Consider the following 22,500-nt stretch of genomic DNA (forward strand, 5'->3'; position numbering starts at 1 on the left):
CTCGCCACTCCAGACTTCAGAATCAAATCACTTTATTATTAAACCAAGAGAAACCATAGAAACCAATAAACTACTCTTGATCGGTTCGGTGCTCTGACTTTACAGCTCGTCTTTAGACGTCTCATTGGCTGGCGGTGGCGATGACTCATCAGTGACCTGTCAGAAGGAGAGAGGGGATTGGTCAAGAGAGCTGGAGTGGGAGGTGTTTGTATTAACAGTGACAGGGGATTGGTCAGAAGAGCTTAGAGTGGGAGGGGTTTGCATAATTAGTCAGGTAAGTTCAACTTCAACTTCACTCTTCCTCTTCATTATCCTCATCCTCCTCTTCCACCTTCGGAAGCTGTCCTCCATTGTCCAGGAACATAGCAAACGTCTCCAAGTCTCTGGTCCCACTGTACTCTACCTCCTACACACACACACACACACACACACACACACACACACACACACACACACACACACACACACACACACAGAGAGAGAGAGAGACAGAGGGTATTGTTATAGTAGACAGACTTTCAGGTGTGACTGGTTTTTATCATGATGTTCAAATCTCTTCCTCATTGCTCTCCAACACACACACACACACACACACACACACACACACACACACACACACACACACACACACACACACACACACACACACACACACACACACACACACACACACACACACACACACACACAGTGTAGTTTGTGATAGAGGTGTGACAGTGTAGTCTTTCTATCCTTCCTATAGATTGTGTGTGACTCCCTCCAGGGTCAGAGGTTAAGGGTTAAAGGTTACCTTGCTGTCTTCTCCAGCAGGGTAGTATCATAGCGTAGGGAAGCCAGACATAGACACCCTCTACCTCGTTCGTTTAGGGTCAGAGGGTTAAGGTTAAGGTCAGAGGTTAAAGGTTACCTTGCTGTCTTCTCCAGCAGGGTAGTATCGTAGTGTAGGGGAAGCCAGACACAGACACTCCCTCCACCTCATTGGTCGTGGCGTCCATCTTGGCAATGATGATGTCATCCCGGTCAGCGTACTTCTCTGCCAGCTTCTCCCAGACAGGAGCCAGCTCCTTACAGTGACCGCACCATGGGGCATCTACACAGGCACACTATCTTTAGCTAACGTTCGCTAGCTAGCTCAACTTACACTTAGCTAGCTACTAGCGACAGGGAACTGGCTAAATAGAGGAAACACCACTAGCGACAGGTAACTGGCTAAATAGAGGAAACACCACTAGCGACATGGAACTGGCTAACTAGAGGAAACACCACTAGCGACAGGGAACTGGCTAACTAGAGGAAACACCACTAGCGACAGGGAACTGGCTAACTAAAGGAAACACCACTAGCGACAGGTAACTGGCTAAATAGAGGAAACACCACTAGCGACAGGTAACTTGCTAAATAGAGGAAACACCACTAGCGACAGGGAACTGGCTAAATAGAGGAAACACCACTAGTGACAGGGAACTGGTAACTGGCTAAATAGAGGAAACACCACTAGCGACAGGGAACTGGCTAAATAGAGGAAACACCACTAGCGACAGGGAACTGGCTAAATAGAGGAAACACCAAGATGGGTGTTAATAAGTCTTCACCACGACGACCAGCCAAACATCTTCACCTCGGATTCTACAGGTGTCTGGAACTCTGTCGGAGGGATGCGATACCATTCTTCCACAATAAAGACGACCAGCCAAACAGCTTCACCTCGGATTCTACAGGTGTCTGGAACTCTGTCGGAGGGATGCGACACCATTCTTCCACAATAAAGACGACCAGCCAAACAGCTTCACCTCGGATTCTACAGGTGTCTGGAACTCTGTCGGAGGGATGCGACACCATTCTTCCACAATAAAGACGACCAGCCAAACAGCTTCACCTCGGATTCTACAGGTGTCTGGAACTCTGTCGGAGGGATGCGACACCATTCTTCCACAATAAAGACGACCAGCCAAACAGCTTCACTCGGATTCTACAGGTGTCTGGAACTCTGTCGGAGGGATGCGACACCATTCTTCCACAATAAAGACGACCAGCCAAACAGCTTCACCTCGGATTCTACAGGTGTCTGGAGGGACTCTGTCGGAGGGATGCGATTCACAGGTGTCTGGAATTCTTCCACAATAAAGACGACCAGCCAAACAGCTTCACCTCGGATTCTACAGGTGTCTGGAACTCTGTCGGAGGGATGCGATACCATTCTTCCACAATAAAGACGACCAGCCAAACAGCTTCACCTCGGATTCTACAGGTGTCTGGAACTCTGTCGGAGGGATGCGACACCATTCTTCCACAATAAAGACGACCAGCCAAACAGCTTCACCTCGGATTCTACAGGTGTCTGGAACTCTGTCGGAGGGATGCGACACCATTCTTCCACAATAAAGACGACCAGCCAAACAGCTTCACCTCGGATTCTACAGGTGTCTGGAACTCTGTCGGAGGGATGCGACACCATTCTTCCACAATAAAGACGACCAGCCAAACAGCTTCACCTCGGATTCTACAGGTGTCTGGAACTCTGTCGTAGGGATGCGACACCATTCTTCCACAATAAAGACGACCAGCCAAACAGCTTCACCTCGGATTCTACAGGTGTCTGGACCTCTGTCGGAGGGATGCGACACCATTCTTCCACAATAAAGACGACCAGCCAAACAGCTTCACCTCGGATTCTACAGGTGTCTGGAACTCTGTCGGAGGGATGCGACACCATTCTTCCACAATAAAGACGACCAGCCAAACAGCTTCACCTCGGATTCTACAGGTGTCTGGAACTCTGTCGGAGGGATGCGACACCATTCTTCCACAATAAAGAGTTTTTTTGTTGACGTTGGAAAACACTGACTCCGCCCTTCCAGAACCGTAAGTGTTCCATTGGGTTGAGCTCTGGTGACTGAGGCGGCCATGGCATATGGTTTACATCATTCAGCGACCACTCATACCCTGTGGATGGGGGCATTGTCATCCTATGGGAGCAGAGCCATGGTGGCCAAAATAATGGCCTGCCCAGCATTCTTATACGTGACCCTAAGCATGATGGGATGTTAAATGCTTAATTAACTCAGGAACCACACCTGCACACCTGCTTTCAATATACTTTGTATCCCTCATTTACTCAAGTGTTTCCTTTATTTTAGCAGTAATCTGTAGTACAGAGAGGATTTATTATGACACGCCTTGGAAGTTGAACTGCTGATGATTGATACAGGAAGCCACGCCTTGGAAGTTGACCTGCTGATGATTGATACAGGAAGCCACGCCTTGGAAGTTGAACTGCTGATGATTGATACAGGAAGCCACGCCTTGGAAGTTGAACTGCTGATGATTGATACAGGAAGCCACGCCTTGGAAGTTGACCTGCTGATGATTGATACAGGAAGCCACGCCTTGGAAGTTGACCTGCTGATGATTGATACAGGAAGCCACGCCTTGGAAGTTGACCTGCTGATGATTGATACAGGAAGCCACGCCTTGGAAGTTGACCTGCTGATGATTGATACAGGAAGCCACGCCTTGGAAGTTGACCTGCTGATGATTGATACAGGAAGCCACGCCTTGGAAGTTGACCTGCTGATGATTGATACAGGAAGACACGCCTTGGAAGTTGAACTGCTGATGATTGATACAGGAAGCCACGCCTTGGAAGTTGAACTGCTGATGATTGATACAGGAAGCCACGCCTTGGAAGTTGACCTGCTGATGATTGATACAGGAAGCCACGCCTTGGAAGTTGACCTGCTGATGATTGATACAGGAAGCCACGCCTTGGAAGTTGACCTGCTGATGATTGATACAGGAAGCCACGCCTTGGAAGTTGACCTGCTGATGATTGATACAGGAAGCCACGCCTTGGAAGTTGACCTGCTGATGATTGATACAGGAAGCCACGCCTTGGAAGTTGACCTGCTGATGATTGATACAGGAAGCCACGCCTTGGAAGTTGACCTGCTGATGATTGATACAGGAAGCCACGCCTTGGAAGTTGACCTGCTGATGATTGATACAGGAAGCCACGCCTTGGAAGTTGACCTGCTGATGATTGATACAGGAAGCCACGCCTTGGAAGTTGACCTGCTGATGATTGATACAGGAAGCCACGCCTTGGAAGTTGACCTGCTGATGATTGATACAGGAAGCCACGCCTTGGAAGTTGACCTGCTGATGATTGATACAGGAAGCCACGCCTTGGAAGTTGACCTGCTGATGATTGATACAGGAAGCCACGCCTTGGAAGTTGACCTGCTGATGACTGATTCAGGAATGGTTGACTTACAGAACTCCTGACCTCTAACCCATAACCTCTAACCCCACCTCTCATCTCTAACCCCTGACCACTAACCTCTAACCCCTTGGGAGTTGAACTGCTGATGATTGATACAGGAATAGTTGACTTACAGAACTCTACGAAGACATTCTTGTTGTTGTCGAGGGCGACAGCCTCAAAGTTCTTCCCGACCAGAACTTTAACGGGTCCTTTATCCCAGTCCTCTGGTACCTCCTCGCTCAGCAGGTGAGACTGTAACCACAACACACAGTTATACTCTAACCTCTAACCCCTGACCTCTAACCCATAACCTCTAACCCCTGACCTCTAACCCATAACCTCTCATCTCTAACCCTTGACCACTAATCTCTGATCTCTAACCCCTGACCACTAACCTCTAACCCCTGACCTCTAACCCATAACCTCTAACCCCTGACCTCTAACCCATGACCTCTAACCCCTGACCTCTAACCCATAACCTCTAACCCCTGACCTCTAACCCATAACCTCTAACCCCTGACCTCTAACCCATAACCTCTAACCCCTGACCTCTAACCCATAACCCCTGACCCTTATCCCAGTCCTCAGGTACATCCTCACTGAGAAAGTGGGCCTGGAACCATAACAGACAATTAGACCCTAATCCTGACCTCTAAACCTTACACCCTGTGTGGCTGTAGGGGTACGTGTGAACTGGTTGGCTGGCTATAGTGGTGGGAGTATTGTGATTGGCTAGCTCTAGCAGTAGGAGTGATGTGACTGGCTAGCTCTAGCAGTAGGAGTGATGTGATTGGCTAGCTCTAGTAGTAGGGGTGATGTGACTGGCTAGCTCTAGTAGTAGGAGTGATGTGACTGGCTAGCTCTAGTAGTAGGAGTGATGTGATTGGCTAGCTCTAGTAGTAGGAGTGATGTGATTGACTAGCTCTAGTAGTAGGAGTGATGTGATTGGCTAAGTCTAGTAGTAGGAATGATGTGATTGGCTAGCTCTAGTAGTAGGGGTGATGTGATTGGCTAGCTCTAGTAGTAGGAGTGATGTGATTGGCTAGCTCTAGTAGTAGGGGTGATGTGATTGGCTAGCTCTAGTAGTAGGAGTGATGTGATTGGCTAGCTCTAGTAGTAGGGGTGATGTGATACGTTGGCAGTATGGTCAGGAGTGAAGTGATTGGCTAAGTCTAGCAGTATGTGTTATGTGATTAGCTAGCGCTAGTAGTAGGAGTGATATGATTGGCTAGCTCTAGTAGTAGGAGTGTGAGTAGTCTAGTAGTAGGATGTGATTGGCTAAGCTCTAGTAGTAGGAGTGATGTGATTGGCTAGCTCTAGTAGTAGGAGTGATGTGATTGGCTAGCTCTAGTAGTAGGAGTGATGTGATTGGCTAGCTCTAGTAGTAGGGGTGATGTGATTGGCTAGCTCTAGTAGTAGGAGTGATGTGATTGGCTAGCTCTAGTAGTAGGGGTGATGTGATACGTTGGCAGTATGGTCAGGAGTGATATGATTGGCTAAGTCTAGCAGTATGTGTTATGAGATTAGCTAGCGCTTGTAGTAGGAGTGATATGATTGGCTAGCTCTAGTAGTAGGAGTGATGTGATTGGCTAAGTCTAGCAGTATGTGTTATGTGATTAGCTAGCGCTAGTAGTAGGAGTGATGTGATTGGCTAAGTCTAGCAGTTTGTGTTATGTGATTAGCTAGCGCTAGTAGTAGGAGTGATATGATTGGTTGGGTGGTTGTTTACCTTCACGGTTCCGTCCAGAACTCCCTGACAGAAGGTTTGGAGTGTGGTGGCCGTTATCTGTCCAATCAGAGCGAACTTCTTGGTGGTGTCGGTGTTGATGATGCGTACAGCGGGGGCGTCGCCCTCGGAAAGACCGAAGTACTTCAGGACGTGACTGACTGGTCCCGTTACATCTATAATTATGAACAATACCTACACGCACACACACACACACACACACACACACACACACACACACACACACACACACACACACACACACACACACACACACACACACACACACACACACACACACACACACACACACACACACACACACACACACACACACATCATTGCCCATACCAAGGCAAACCTTGAAAAACCATGACAATCTGCTGCTGAACAATGTACTGAATATAGTAGTATACTGTATATAGTAGTGTGTAGTAGTGTAGTAGTATACTGTATATAGTAGTAGTAGTATACTGTATATAGTAGTGTGTAGTAGTGTAGTAGTATACTGTATATAGTAGTAGTAGTATACTGTATATAGTAGTGTGTAGTAGTGTAGTAGTATACTGTATATAGTAGTAGTAGTATACTTTATATAGTGGTGTGTAGTAGTAGTAGTGTACTGTATATAGCAGTGTGTAGTAGTAGTATACTGTATATAGTAGTAGTAGTAGTAGTATACTGTATACAGTAGTGTGTAGTAGAATACTGTAGTAGTATACTGTATGTAGTAGTAGTATACTGTATATAGTAGTGTGTAGTAGAATACTGTAGTAGTATACTGTATATAGTAGTAGTAGTATACTTTATATAGTGGTGTGTAGTAGTAGTAGTGTACTGTATATAGTAGTAGTAGTATACTGTATATAGTAGTAGTAGTATACTGTATATAGTAGTAGTAGTGTACTGTATATAGTAGTAGTAGTGTACTGTATATAGTAGTAGTAGTGTACTGTATATAGTAGTAGTAGTATACTGTATATAGTAGTAGTAGTGTACTGTATATAGTAGTAGTAGTGTACTGTATATAGCAGTGTGTAGTAGTTGTATACTTTATACAGTAGTGTGTAGTAGTAGTATATTGTATATAGTAGTAGTAGTAGTAGTAGTAGTATACTGTATATAGTAGTGTGTAGTAGAAGTACTATATACTGTAGTACTATATACTGTATATAGTAGTAGTAGTAGTATACTGTATATAGTAGTGTGTAGTAGAATACTGTAGTAGTATACTGTGTATAGTAGTGTGTAGTAGAATACTGTAGTAGTATACTGTATATTTTTTTAAATTATTTTTATTTCACCTTTATTTAACCAGGTAGACTAGTTGAGAACAAGTTCTCATTTGCAACTGCGACCTGGCCAAGATAAAGCGTAGCAATTCGACACATACAACAACACAGAGTTACACATGGAATAAACAAAACATACAGTCAATAATACAATAGAACAAAAGAAAACAAAAAGTCTATATACAGTGAGTGTAAATGAGGTAAGTTAGGAAATAAATAGGCCATGGTGGCGAAGTAATTACAATATAGCAATTAAAACACTGGAATGGTAGATCGGCAGAAGATTAATGTGCAGGTAGAGATACTGGGGTGCAAAGGAGCAGAATAAATAAATACCAGTATGGGGATGAGGTAGGTAGATAGATGGGCTGTTTACAGATGGGCTATGTACAGGTGCAGTGATCTGTAAGCTCCTCTGACAGCTGGTGCTTAAAGCTACTGAGGGAGATGTGAGTCTCCAGCTTCAGAGATTTTTGCAATTCGTTCCAGTTATGGGCAGCAGAGAACTGGAAGGAAAGACGACCAAAGGAGGAATTGGCTTTGGGGGTGACCAGTGACATATACCTGCTGGAGCGCGTGCTACGAGTGGGTGCTGCTATGGTAACCAGTGAGCTGAGATAAGGCGGGGCTTTACCTAGCAGAGACTTGTAGATAACCTGTAGCCAGTGGGTTTGGCGACGAGTATGAAGCGAGGGCCAACCAACGAGAGCGTACAGGTCGCAATGGTGGGTAGTGTATGGGGCTTTGGTGACAAAACGGATGGCACTGTGATAGACTGCATCCAGTTTGTTGAGTAGAGTGTTGGAGGCTATTTTATAGATGACATCACCGAAGTCGAGGATCGGTAGGATGGTCAGTTTTACGAGGGTATGTTTGGCAGTATGAGTGAAGGATGCTCTGTTGCGATATAGGAAGCCGATTCTAGATGTAATTTTGGATTGGAGATGCTTAATGTAAGTCTGGAAGGAGAGTTTACAGTCTAACCAGACACCCAGGTATTTGTAGTTGTCCACATAATTCTAAGTCAAAACCGTCCAGAGTAGTGATGCTGTACAGGCGAGCAGGTGCGGGCAGCGATCGATTGAAAAGCATGCATTTAGTTTGACTTGCGTTTAAGAGCAGTTGGAGGCCACGGAAGGAGAGGTGTATGGCATTGAAGCTCGTCTGGAGGTTAGTTAACACAGTGTCCAAAGAAGGGCCACAAGTATACAGAATGGTGTCGTCTGCGTAGAGGTGGATCAGAGACTCACCAGCAGCAAGAGAGACATCATTGATGTATACAGAGAAAAGAGTCGGCCCGAGAATTAAACCCTGTGGCACACCCATAGAGACTGCCAGTGGTCCGGACAACAGGCCCTCCGATTTGACGGTTATGATGTCGTTTAGAACCTTGAGCGTGGCTGAGGTGCACCCATGACCAGCTCTGAAACCAGATTGCATAGGTATGTTGGGATTCGAAATGGTCAGTAATCTGTTTGTTAAACTTGGCTTTCGAAGACCTTAGAAATACAGGGTAGGATAGATATACTGTAGGTCTGTAGCAATTTGGGTCTAGAGTGTCACCCCCTTTGAAGAGGGGGATGACCGCGGCAGCTTTCCAATCTTTGGGAATCTCAGACGATACGAAAGAGAGGTTGAACACGCTAGTAATAGGGGTTGCAACAACTTTGTCAGATAATTTTAGAAAGAGAGGGTCCAGATTGGCAGTTAAGTTCCTAGGCCGTCATTGAAAATAAGAATTTGTTCTTAACTGACTTGCCTAGTTAAATAAATGTAAAATAAAATAATTCACTGCCCCGTTGGAGATGTTAGGCCGACAGGAGGCAGTTTAATTCACTGCCCCGTTGGAGATGTTAGGCCGACAGGAGGCAGTTTAATTCACTGCCCCGTTGGAGATGTTAGGAGTTCATATCAAACCTGAGCAGCTGACTGATCACTGCAGCTGTACATAGTCCATCTGGAAATAGCCAATCTACCTACCTCATCCCCATACTGTTTTTATTTACTTTTCTTCCGTTTTGCACACCAGTATCTCTACTTGCACATCATCATCTGCTCATCTATCACTCTAGTGTTAATCTACTAAATTGTAATTACTTAACTACTATGGCCTATTTATTATTTTATTGCCTCCACCTCACGCCATTTGCTTTCTTTTTTTTCTATTGTGTTATTGACAGTTGTAAATGAGAACTAGTTCTCAACTGGCCTACCTGGTTAAATAAAGGGTTACTGTTATATATATATATATATATATATATATATATATATATATATATATATATAATATATATAATATATAAATACCTGGTTAAATAAAGGTGAAATGATAAAAATAAAAAAATTACTGGAGATCGAATTTGAATATTGAAACAATGTTGCATCTCTGCTGTGGAGAACTAAATGACAGTCTAAAAGACTAGTGGAGATCAAGTTTATAAATTGCCTGGCCGGGCTGAAGAGACAGTGGATTGAATATTGAAACAATGTTGCATCTCTGCTGTGGAGAACTAAATGACAGTCTAAAAGACTAGTGGAGATCAAAGTTTATAAATTGCCTGGCCGGGCTGAAGAGACAGTGGATTGAATATTGAAACAATGTTGCATCTCTGCTGTGGAGAACTACATGACAGTCTAAAAGACTAGTGGAGATCAAGTTTATAAATTGCCTGGCCGGGCTGAAGAGACAGTGGATTGAATATTGAAACAATGTTGCATCTCTGCTGTGGAGAATTTAGACGCCGGCTGGAATGCGGTTTTAACCCATCAGGATTAGACCCATCCATTATATAAATGTATAGCAGTATTTCTATAGTTGTGTATAGTATAATACCTTGCCCTTGAAGTCCCTGGCCACGGTGCTGTATTCAGTCAGAAGGCTCTTCTGCTCCTGGACTGTAGAGTTGATGAACAGGAGGGTGTGGGTGTGAACCTTTGAACCAAAGATCTTATCCGCATTCTGCAGGATAGACAGACACAACACACTCAATAGGCTGTGTGTATGTGTGTATGTGTGTATGTGTATGTGTATGTGTATGTGTGTATGTGTATGTGTATGTGTGTATGTGTATGTGTATGTGTGTATGTGTTCGTGTGTGTGTGTGTGTGTACCTGCTCGTTGAACTCTATGACCAGCTCCAGACTGTTGGTCCTGATGAAGACAATCAGCTCCTCTTTACCCACCTTCTCCTCCTCAGACACAGACAGGTCTACCCTGCCCTCGTCAAACTAACACACACACACACACACACACACACACACACACACACACACACACACACACACACACACACACACACACACATTAGAAGTCAGGGGTTAGAGGTCAGGGGTTAGAGGTCAGGGGTTAGAGGTCAGAGCTCCTCACCTTCTTGAACAGCACCACTCTGTTGTTCTTTACTTCATATTTCTGGAAGACCTCTGGACTGGTTGTCACCCCGAACACCATGTCAACCATCTCCATGGCAACACTATAGAACACCTTGGCCTCCTCACTCTCCAGACTCTGGTGGACAGATCAGACAGACAGATTATATATAGAGCAGACAGACAGACAGACAGACAGATTATATATAGAGCAGACAGACAGACAGACAGACAGACAGACAGACAGACAGACAGACAGACAGACAGACAGACAGACAGACAGACAGACAGACAGACAGACAGACTATATATAGAGCAGACAGACAGATAGACAGACAGACATCTGTACTAGACACATGGGCTCTGATATGAAACAGGAACAATACGTTCAATTTAGTTTGAAATTAGATTAGAGGATGAATCGATAGGGTTTGTTTCGATGCGATACGACTCGATGCACTAACATTTGGTTAGATTAGAGGATGAATCGAACCGGTTTGTTTCGATGCGATATGACTCGATGCACTAACATTTGGTTAGATTAGAGGATGAATCGAACCGGTTTTTGTTTCGATGCTAACATTTGGTTAGATTAGAGGACGACTCGATGCACTAACATTTGGTTAGATTAGAGGATGAATCGAACCGGTTTGTTTCGACCGGTTTGCGATACGACTCGATGCACTAACATTTGGTTAGATTAGAGGATGAATCGAACCGGTTTGTTTCGATGCGATACGACTCGATGCACTAACATTTGGTTAGATTAGAGGATGAATCGAACCGGTTTGTTTCGATGCGATACGACTCGATGCACTAACATTTGGTTAGATTAGAGGATGAATCGATAGGGTTTGTTTCGATGCGATACGACTCGATGCACTAACATTTGGTTAGATTAGAGGATGAATCGAACCGGTTTGTTTCGATGCGATGACTCGATGCACTAACATTTGGTTAGATTAGAGGATGAATCGAACCGGTTTGTTTCGATGCGATACGACTCGATGCACTAACATTTGGTTAGATTAGAGGATGAATCGATAGGGTTTGTTTCGATGCATACGACTCGATGCACTAACATTTGGTTAGATTAGAGGATGAATCGAACCGGTTTGTTTCGATGCGATACGACTCGATGCACTAACATTTGGTTAGATTAGAGGATGAATCGAACGGTTTGTTTCGATGCGATACGACTCGATGCACTAACATTTGGTTAGATTAGAGGATGAATCGATAGGGTTTGTTTCGATGCGATACGACTCGATGCACTAACATTTGGTTAGATTAGAGGATGAATCGATAGGGTTTGTTTCGATGCGATACGACTCGATGCACTAACATTTGGTTAGATTAGAGGATGAATCGATACGGTTTGTTTCGATGCGATACGACTCGATGCACTAACATTTGGTTAGATTAGAGGATGAATCGATAGGGTTTGTTTCGATGCGATACGACTCGATGCACTAACATTTGGTTAGATTAGAGGATGAATCGATAGGGTTTGTTTCGATGCACTAACATTTGGTTGCGAGGATGAATCGAACGACTCGATGCACTAACATTTGGTTAGATTAGAGGATGAATCGAACCGGTTTGTTTCGATGCGATACGACTCGATGCACTAACATTTGGTTAGATTAGAGGATGAATCGATAGGGTTTGTTTCGATGCGATACGACTCGATGCACTAACATTTGGTTAGATTAGAGGATGAATCGATAGGGTTTGTTTCGATGCGATACGACTCGATGCACTAACATTTGGTTAGATTAGAGGATGAATCGAACCGGTTTGTTTCGATGCGATACGACTCGATGCACTAACATTTGGTTAGATTAGAGGATGAATCGAACCGGTTTGTTTCGATGCGATACGACTCGATGCACTAACATTTGGTTAGATTAGAGGATGAATCGATAGGGTTTGTTTCGATGCGATACGACTCGATGCACTAACATTTGGTTAGATTAGAGGATGAATCGAACCGGTTTGTTTCGATGCGATACGACTCGATGCACTAACATTTGGTTAGATTAGAGGATGAATCGAACCGGTTTGTTTCGATGCGATACGACTCGATGCACTAACATTTGGTTAGATTAGAGGATGAATCGATAGGGTTTGTTTCGATGCGTACGACTCGATGCACTAACATTTGGTTAGATTAGTGGATGAATCGATAGGGTTTGTTTCGATGCGATACGACTCGATGCACTAACATTTGGTTAGATTAGAGGATGAATCGAACGGTTTGTTTCGATGCGATACGACTCGATGCACTAACATTTGGTTAGATTAGAGGATGAATCGATAGGGTTTGTTTCGATGTCAGCTCGATGCGATATGACTCGATGCACTAACATTTGGTTAGATTAGAGGATGAATCGAACCGGTTTGTTTCGATGCGATACGACTCAATGCACTAACATTTGGTTAGATTAGAGGATGAATCGATAGGGTTTGTTTCGATGCGATACGACTCGATGCACTAACATTTGGTTAGATTAGAGGATGAATCGATACGGTTTGTTTCGATGCGATACGACTCGATGCACTAACATTTGGTTAGATTAGAGGATGAATCGATAGGGTTTGTTTCGATGCGATACGACTCGATGCACTAACATTTGGTTAGATTAGAGGATGAATCGAGGGTTTGTTTCGATGCACTCGATGCACTAACATTTGGTTAGATTAGAGGATGAATCGATAGGGTTTGTTTCGATGCGATACGACTCGATGCACTAACATTTGGTTAGATTAGAGGATGAATCGATAGGGTTTGTTTTCGATGCGATACGACTCGATGCACTAACATTTGGTTAGATTAGAGGATGAATCGAAGGGTTTGTTTCGATGCGATACGACTCGATGCACTAACATTTGGTTAGATTAGAGGATGAATCGAAACCGGTTTGTTTCGATGCGATACGACTCGATGCACTAACATTTGGTTAGATTAGAGGATGAATCGATAGGGTTTGTTTCGATGCGATACGACTCGATGCACTAACATTTGGTTAGATTAGAGGATGAATCGATAGGGTTTGTTTCGATGCGATACGACTCGATGCACTAACATTTGGTTAGATTAGAGGATGAATCGAACCGGTTTGTTTCGATGCGATACGACTCGATGCACTAACATTTGGTTAGATTAGAGGATGAATCGACCCGGTTTGTTTTCGACGACTCGATGTTTGTTAGATTTTCGATGCGATCGACTCGATGCACTAACATTTGGTTAGATTAGAGGATGAATCGATAGGGTTTGTTTCGATGCGATACGACTCGATGCACTAACATTTGGTTAGATTAGAGGATGAATCGATAGGGTTTGTTTCGATGCGTACGACTCGATGCACTAACATTTGGTTAGATTAGAGGATGAATCGAAGGGTTTGTTTCGATGCGATACGACTCGATGCACTAACATTTGGTTAGATTAGAGGATGAATCGAAGGGTTTTTTTTCGATGCGATACGACTCGATGCACTAACATTTGGTTAGATTAGAGGATGAATCGAACCGGTTTGTTTCGATGCGATACGACTCGATGCACTAACATTTGGTTAGATTAGAGGATGAATCGAACCGGTTTGTTTCGATGCGATACGACTCGATGCACTAACATTTGGTTAGATTAGAGGATGAATCGAAGGGTTTGTTTCGATGCGATACGACTCGATGCACTAACATTTGGTTAGATTAGAGGATGAATCGAAGGGTTTGTTTCGATGCGATACGACTCGATGCACTAACATTTGGTTAGATTAGAGGATGAATCGATAGGGTTTGTTTCGATGCGATACGACTCGATGCACTAACATTTGGTTAGATTAGAGGATGAATCGATAGGGTTTGTTTCGATGCGATACGACTCGATGCACTAACATTTGGTTAGATTAGAGGATGAATCGATAGGGTTTGTTTTCGATGCGATACGACTCGATGCACTAACATTTGGTTAGATTAGAGGATGAATCGATAGGGTTTGTTTCGATGCGATACGACTCGATGCACTAACATTTGGTTAGATTAGAGGATGAATCGATAGGGTTTGTTTCGATGCGATACGACTCGATGCACTAACATTTGGTTAGATTAGAGGATGAATCGAACCGGTTTGTTTCGATGCGATACGACTCGATGCACTAACATTTGGTTAGATTAGAGGATGAATCGATAGGGTTTGTTTCGATGCGATACGACTCGATGCACTAACATTTGGTTAGATTAGAGGATGAATCGAACCGGTTTGTTTCGATGCGACTCGATGACTAACGATGCACTAACATTGCACTAACATTTGGTTAGATTAGAGGATGAATCGATAGGGTTTGTTTCGATGCGATACGACTCGATGCACTAACATTTGGTTAGATTAGAGGATGAATCGAACTCGATGCACTAACATTTGGTTTGTTTCGATGCGATACGACTCGATGCACTAACATTTGGTTAGATTAGAGGATGAATCGATAGGGTTTGTTTCGATGCGATACGACTCGATGCACTAACATTTGGTTAGATTAGAGGATGAATCGATAGGGTTTGTTTCGATGCGATACGACTCGATGCACTAACATTTGGTTAGATTAGAGGATGAATCGAACCGGTTTGTTTCGATGCGATACGACTCGATGCACTAACATTTGGTTAGATTAGAGGATGAATCGATAGGGTTTGTTTCGATGCGATACGACTCGATGCACTAACATTTGGTTAGATTAGAGGATGAATCGATAGGGTTTGTTTCGATGCGATATGCACTAACATTTGGTTAGATTAGCAGGATAACATTTGGTTAGATTAGATTAGAGGATGAATCGAAGGGTTTGTTTCGATGCGTCGACTCGATGCACTAACATTTGGTTAGATTAGAGGATGAATCGAAGGGTTTGTTTCGATGCGATACGACTCGATGCACTAACATTTGGTTAGATTAGAGGATGAATCGAACCGGTTTGTTTCGATGCGACATAGGGTTTGTTTACGCATGACTCGATGCACTAACATTTGGTTAGATTAGAGGATGAATCGAACCGGTTTTGTTTCGATGCGATACGACTCGATGCACTAACATTTGGTTAGATTAGAGGATGAATCGATAGGGTTTGTTTCGATGCGATACGACTCGATGCACTAACATTTGGTTAGATTAGAGGATGAATCGAAGGGTTTGTTTCGATGCGATACGACTCGATGCACTAACATTTGGTTAGATTAGAGGATGAATCGATAGGTTTTGTTTCGATGCGATACGACTCGATGCACTAACATTTGGTTAGATTAGAGGATGAATCGATAGACTCGGCACTAACATTTGTTTTAGAGGATGATCGATAGGGTTTGATACGACTCGATGCACTAACATTTGGTTAGATTAGAGGATGAATCGATAGGGTTTGTTTTCGATGCGATACGACTCGATGCACTAACATTTGGTTAGATTAGAGGATGAATCGATAGGGTTTGTTTCGATGCGATACGACTCGATGCACTAACATTTGGTTAGATTAGAGGATGAATCGATAGGGTTTGTTTCGATGCGATACGACTCGATGCACTAACATTTGGTTAGATTAGAGGATGAATCGATAGGGTTTGTTTCGATGCGATACGACTCGATGCACTAACATTTGGTTAGATTAGAGGATGAATCGAACCGGTTTGTTTCGATGCGATACGACTCGATGCACTAACATTTGGTTAGATTAGAGGATGAATCGAACCGGTTTGTTTCGATGCGATACGACTCGATGCACTAACATTTGGTTAGATTAGAGGATGAATCGAAGGGTTTGTTTCGATGCGATACGACTCGATGCACTAACATTTGGTTAGATTAGAGGATGAATCGAAGGGTTTGTTTCGATGCGTTATAGGATGACTCGATGCATGCGATTACGACTCGATGCACTAACATTTGGTTAGATTAGAGGATGAATCGAACCGGTTTGTTTCGATGCGATGCACTAACATTTGGTTAGATTAGAGGATGACGAAGGGTTTGTTTCGATGCACTAACATTTGGTTAGATTAGAGGATGAATCGAAGGGTTTGTTTCGATGCGATACGACTCGATGCACTAACATTTGGTTAGATTAGAGGATGAATCGATAGGGTTTGTTTCGATGCGATACGACTCGATGCACTAACATTTGGTTAGATTAGAGGATGAATCGATAGGGTTTGTTTCGATGCGATACGACTCGATGCACTAACATTTGGTTAGATTAGAGGATGAATCGATAGGGTTTGTTTCGATGCGATATGAATCGATACTCGATGCACTAACATTTGGTTAGATTAGAGGATGAATCGATAGGGTTTGTTTCGATGCGATACGACTCGATGCACTAACATTTGGTTAGATTAGAGGATGAATCGAACCGGTTTGTTTCGATGCGATACGACTCGATGCACTAACATTTGGTTAGATTAGAGGATGAATCGACCGGTTTGTTTCGATGCGATACGACTCGATGCACTAACATTTGGTTAGATTAGAGGATGAATCGATAGGGTTTGTTTCGATGCGATACGACTCGATGCACTAACATTTGGTTAGATTAGAGGATGAATCGAACCGGTTTGTTTCGATGCGATACGACTCGATGCACTAACATTTGGTTAGATTAGAGGATGAATCGAACCGGTTTGTTTCGATGCGATACGACTCGATGCACTAACATTTGGTTAGATTAGAGGATGAATCGAACCGGTTTGTTTCGATGCGATACGACTCGATGCACTAACATTTGGTTAGATTAGAGGATGAATCGAACCGGTTTGTTTTCGATGCGATACGACTCGATGCACTAACATTTGGTTAGATTAGAGGATGAATCGAAGGGTTTGGTTTGTTTCATTTGGTTAGATTAGAGGATGAATCGAACCGGCGATACGACTCGATGCACTAACATTTGGTTAGATTAGAGGATGAATCGAACCGGTTTGTTTCGATGCGATACGACTCGATGCACTAACATTTGGTTAGATTAGAGGATGAATCGATAGGGTTTGTTTCGATGCGATACGACTCGATGCACTAACATTTGGTTAGATTAGAGGATGAATCGATAGGGTTTGTTTCGATGCGATACGACTCGATGCACTAACATTTGGTTAGATTAGAGGATGAATCGATAGGGTTTGTTTCGATGCGATACGACTCGATGCACTAACATTTGGTTAGATTAGAGGATGAATCGAACCGGTTTGTTTCGATCGATGCACTAACATTTTGGTTAGATTAGAGGATGAATCGAACCGGTTTACGACTCGATGCACTAACATTTGGTTAGATTAGAGGATGAATCGATAGGGTTTGTTTCGATGCGATACGACTCGATGCACTAACATTTGGTTAGATTAGAGGATGAATCGAAGGGTTTGTTTCGATGCGATACGACTCGATGCACTAACATTTGGTTAGATTAGAGGATGAATCGATAGGGTTTGTTTCGATGCGATACGACTCGATGCACTAACATTTGGTTAGATTAGAGGATGAATCGATAGGGTTTGTTTCGATGCGATACGACTCGATGCACTAACATTTGGTTAGATTAGAGGATGAATCGATAGGGTTTGTTTCGATGCGATACGACTCGATGCACTAACATTTGGTTAGATTAGAGGATGAATCGATAGGGTTTGTTTCGATGCGATACGACTCGATGCACTAACATTTGGTTAGATTAGAGGATGAATCGATAGGGTTTGTTTCGATGCGATACGACTCGATGCACTAACATTTGGTTAGATTAGAGGATGAATCGATAGGGTTTGTTTTCGATGCGATATGACTCGATGCACTAACATTTGGTTAGATTAGAGGATGAATCGATAGGGTTTGTTTCGATGCGATACGACTCGATGCACTAACATTTGGTTAGATTAGAGGATGAATCGAACCGGTTTGTTTCGATGCGATACGACTCGATGCACTAACATTTGGTTAGATTAGAGGATGAATGATAGGGTTTGTTTCGATGCGATACGACTCGATGCACTAACATTTGGTTAGATTAGAGGATGAATCGATAGGGTTTGTTTCGATGCGATACGACTCGATGCACTAACATTTGGTTAGATTAGAGGATGAATCGATAGGGTTTGTTTCGATGCGATACGACTCGATGCACTAACATTTGGTTAGATTAGAGGATGAATCGATAGGGTTTGTTTCGATGCGATACGACTCGATGCACTAACATTTGGTTAGATTAGAGGATGAATCGAACCGGTTTGTTTCGATGCGATACGACTCGATGCACTAACATTTGGTTAGATTAGAGGATGAATCGAACCGGTTTGTTTCGATGCGATACGACTCGATGCACTAACATTTGGTTAGATTAGAGGATGAATCGATAGGGTTTGTTTCGATGCGACTCGATGCACTAACATTTGGTTAGATTAGAGGATGAATCGATAGGGTTTGTTTCGATGCGATACGACTCGATGCACTAACATTTGGTTAGATTAGAGGATGAATCGAAGGGTTTGTTTCGATGCACTAACATTTGGTTAGATTAGAGGATGAATCGACTCGATGCACTAACATTTGGTTAGATTAGAGGATGAATCGAAGGGTTTGTTTCGATGCGATACGACTCGATGCACTAACATTTGGTTAGATTAGAGGATGAATCGATAGGGTTTGTTTCGATGCGATACGACTCGATGCACTAACATTTGGTTAGATTAGAGGATGAATCGAAGGGGTTTGTTTCGATGCGATATGACTCGATGCACTAACATTTGGTTAGATTAGAGGATGAATCGATAGGGTTTGTTTCGATGCGATACGACTCGATGCACTAACATTTGGTTAGATTAGAGGATGAATCGAACCGGTTTGTTTCGATGCGATACGACTCGATGCACTAACATTTGGTTAGATTAGAGGATGAATCGAACCGGTTTGTTTCGATGCGATACGACTCGATGCACTAACATTTGGTTAGATTAGAGGATGAATCGATAGGGTTTGTTTCAGGGTTTGCGATACGACTCGATGCACTAACATTTGGTTAGATTAGACCGGTTTGGATGAATGCACTAACATTTGGTTAGATTAGAGGATGAATCGAACCGGTTTCGATGCGATCGACTCGATGCACTAACATTTGGTTAGATTAGAGGATGAAAGGGTTTGTTTCGATAGGGTTTGATTTTCGAGGGTTTGCGCGACTCGATGCACTAACATTTGGTTAGATTAGAGCATGAATCGATAGGGTTTGTTTCGATGCGATACGACTCGATGCACTAACATTTGGTTAGATTAGAGGATGAATCGATACGGTTTGTTTCGATGCGATACGACTCGATGCACTAACATTTGGTTAGATTAGAGGATGAATCGATAGGGTTTGTTTCGATGCGATACGACTCGATGCACTAACATTTGGTTAGAGTAGAGGATGAATCGAACCGGTTTGTTTCGATGCGATACGACTCGATGCACTAACATTTGGTTAGATTAGAGGATGGATCGATACGGTTTGTTTCGATGCGATACGACTCGATGCACTAACATTTGGTTAGATTAGAGGATGAATCGATAGGGTTTGTTTCGATGCGATACGACTCGATGCACTAACATTTGGTTAGATTAGAGGATGAATCGAACCGGTTTGTTTCGATGCGATACGACTCGATGCACTAACATTTGGTTAGATTAGAGGATGAATCGATACGGTGATTTTAATCACTCACGATGCCAAACATACCCTCATAAAACGGACTATCCTACCGATCCTTGAATTCGGTGATGTCATTTACAAAATGGCCTCCAACACGCTACTCAGCAAATTGGATGCAGTCTATCACAGTGCCAGCCGTTTTTTCACCAAAGCCCCATACACTACCCACCACTCTGACCTGTATGCTCTCGTTGGCTGGCCCTCGCTACGTATTCGTTGCCAAACCCACTGGCTTCAGGTCATCTTTTAGTCTTTACTATGTAAAGCCCCGCCTTATGTCACCATAGCAACACCAATCCGTAGCATGCCCTCCAGCAGGTATATTTCATTGGTCACCCCCAAAGCCAACACCTCATTTGGCCTCCTTTCCTTCCAGTTCTCTGCTGCCAATGACTGGAACAAATTGCAAAAATCACTGAAGCTGGAGTCTTATATCTCCCTCTCTAACTTTAAGCATCAGCTGTCAGAGCAGCTTACCAATCATTGCTTGCACCTGTACACAGCCTATCTGTAAATAGCCGATCCAACTACCTCATCCCCATATTGTTATTTATCTTATTGCACTTTTGCAACCCAGTATCTCTTCTTGCACATCTATCACTCCAGTGTTAATGCTAAATTGTTCTATTGGTGTAGGCCTGTTTAGTTGGTATTGACATGATGAAGGTATGATGGCTCGTTCTATTGGTGTAGGCCTTAAAATGTTCAGATATAAGAGAAGAGGGTCAGACGCGTGAGATAAAAGAGAGGAAGCGAGTTGGCAGCTTTGAAGTTGGATCGTCTTTTGAGGCTTTAAACTGTTCTTACACTGGGATTTACACTGGGATTTACACTGTTATTTACACTGTGATTTACACTGATTTACACTGAGATTTACAACATTCAAATCAACTGGGAAATGGTGACGGTGAACCTGAATAATCAAAAATAAAATCTAATGTAGATTACTATGTACAGACACTATAGTCTCTAGTCTAATGTTCAGACTGCTGTACAGACACTATAGTCTCTAGTCTAATGTTCAGACTGCTATACAGACACTATAGTCTTTAGACAGACAGACAGACGTCAGGGATTAGAGGTCAAAGGGTTAGGGTTGGGGTTGGAGACCAGGGGTCAGGGTTGGGGTTGGAGACCAGGGGTCAGGGTTAGGGTAGGAGACCAGGGGTCAGGGTTAGGGTTGGAGACCAGCGGTCAGGGTTGGAGACCAGGGGTCAGGGTTAGGGTTGGAGACCAGGGGTCAGGGTTGGGGTTGGAGACCAGGGGTCAGGGTCAGGGTTAGGGTTGGAGACCAGGAGTCAGGGTTAGGGTTGGAGACCAGCGGTCAGGGTTGGAGACCAGGGGTCAGGGTTAGGGTTGGAGACCAGGGGTCAGGGTCAGGGTTAGGGTTGGAGACCAGGGGTCAGGGTCGGGGTTAGGGTTGGAGACCAGGGGTCAGGGTCAGGGTCAGGGTTGGAGACCAGGGGTCAGGGTCAGGGTTGGAGACCAGGGGTCAGGTTTAGGGTTGGAGACCAGAGGTCAGGGTCAGGGTTGGAGACCAGGGGTCAGGGTCAGGGTTGGAGACCAGGGGTCAGGGTCAGGGTTGGAGACCAGGGGTCAGGGTTAGGGTTGGAGACCAGGGGTCAGGGTACTCACAGTGAAGAACCCCAGCACTGTAACGTTGTGAAGGCTGATGTGTTCTGAAGCGGCATCAGTCGTCTCTAACGCCACGGCACTAGGACCTGACCGCCTCTTCAACCACTGGACAATACCCTGCACTGTCCTCTTCCCTAAAACACACACAGTTTGATGGTTAGGTTTAGGGTCAGTAGGGTTTGAGGTCAGAGGTCAGTGGTCAGGGGCTAGAGGTTATTACCAGTGAAGTCGACGGGGTTGTTTCTGTCTCCGTCGGTGAACAGTTTGATGGTTGGGAAACTTCCGACATCAAACTCTTCCGCCAGCTCCTTCTCCTCTGCAGCATCCACTTTAGCCAGACGGTATCCGTCGCTCTCTCCCTCCTTTCTCTCTCCCTTCAATACCCCCGCTGCCTCCACATACACCGGCTCCAACTGACGGCAGTGACCACACCACGGAGCATCTACACACACACACACACACACACACACACACACACACACACACACACAC

General features: G+C 43.9%; 1 pseudogene; it reads right to left on the bottom strand.

Moving 5' to 3' along the window:
• Nucleotides 1–277: 277 nt before the first annotated feature.
• The window catches only part of LOC135561717 (protein disulfide-isomerase A2-like), a 27,237-nt pseudogene continuing 5,014 nt past the window's right edge, over nt 278–22,500 (bottom strand).

Source organism: Oncorhynchus nerka, linkage group LG18, assembly GCF_034236695.1.
Source record: "Oncorhynchus nerka isolate Pitt River linkage group LG18, Oner_Uvic_2.0, whole genome shotgun sequence".
Taxonomy (NCBI): domain Eukaryota; kingdom Metazoa; phylum Chordata; class Actinopteri; order Salmoniformes; family Salmonidae; genus Oncorhynchus; species Oncorhynchus nerka.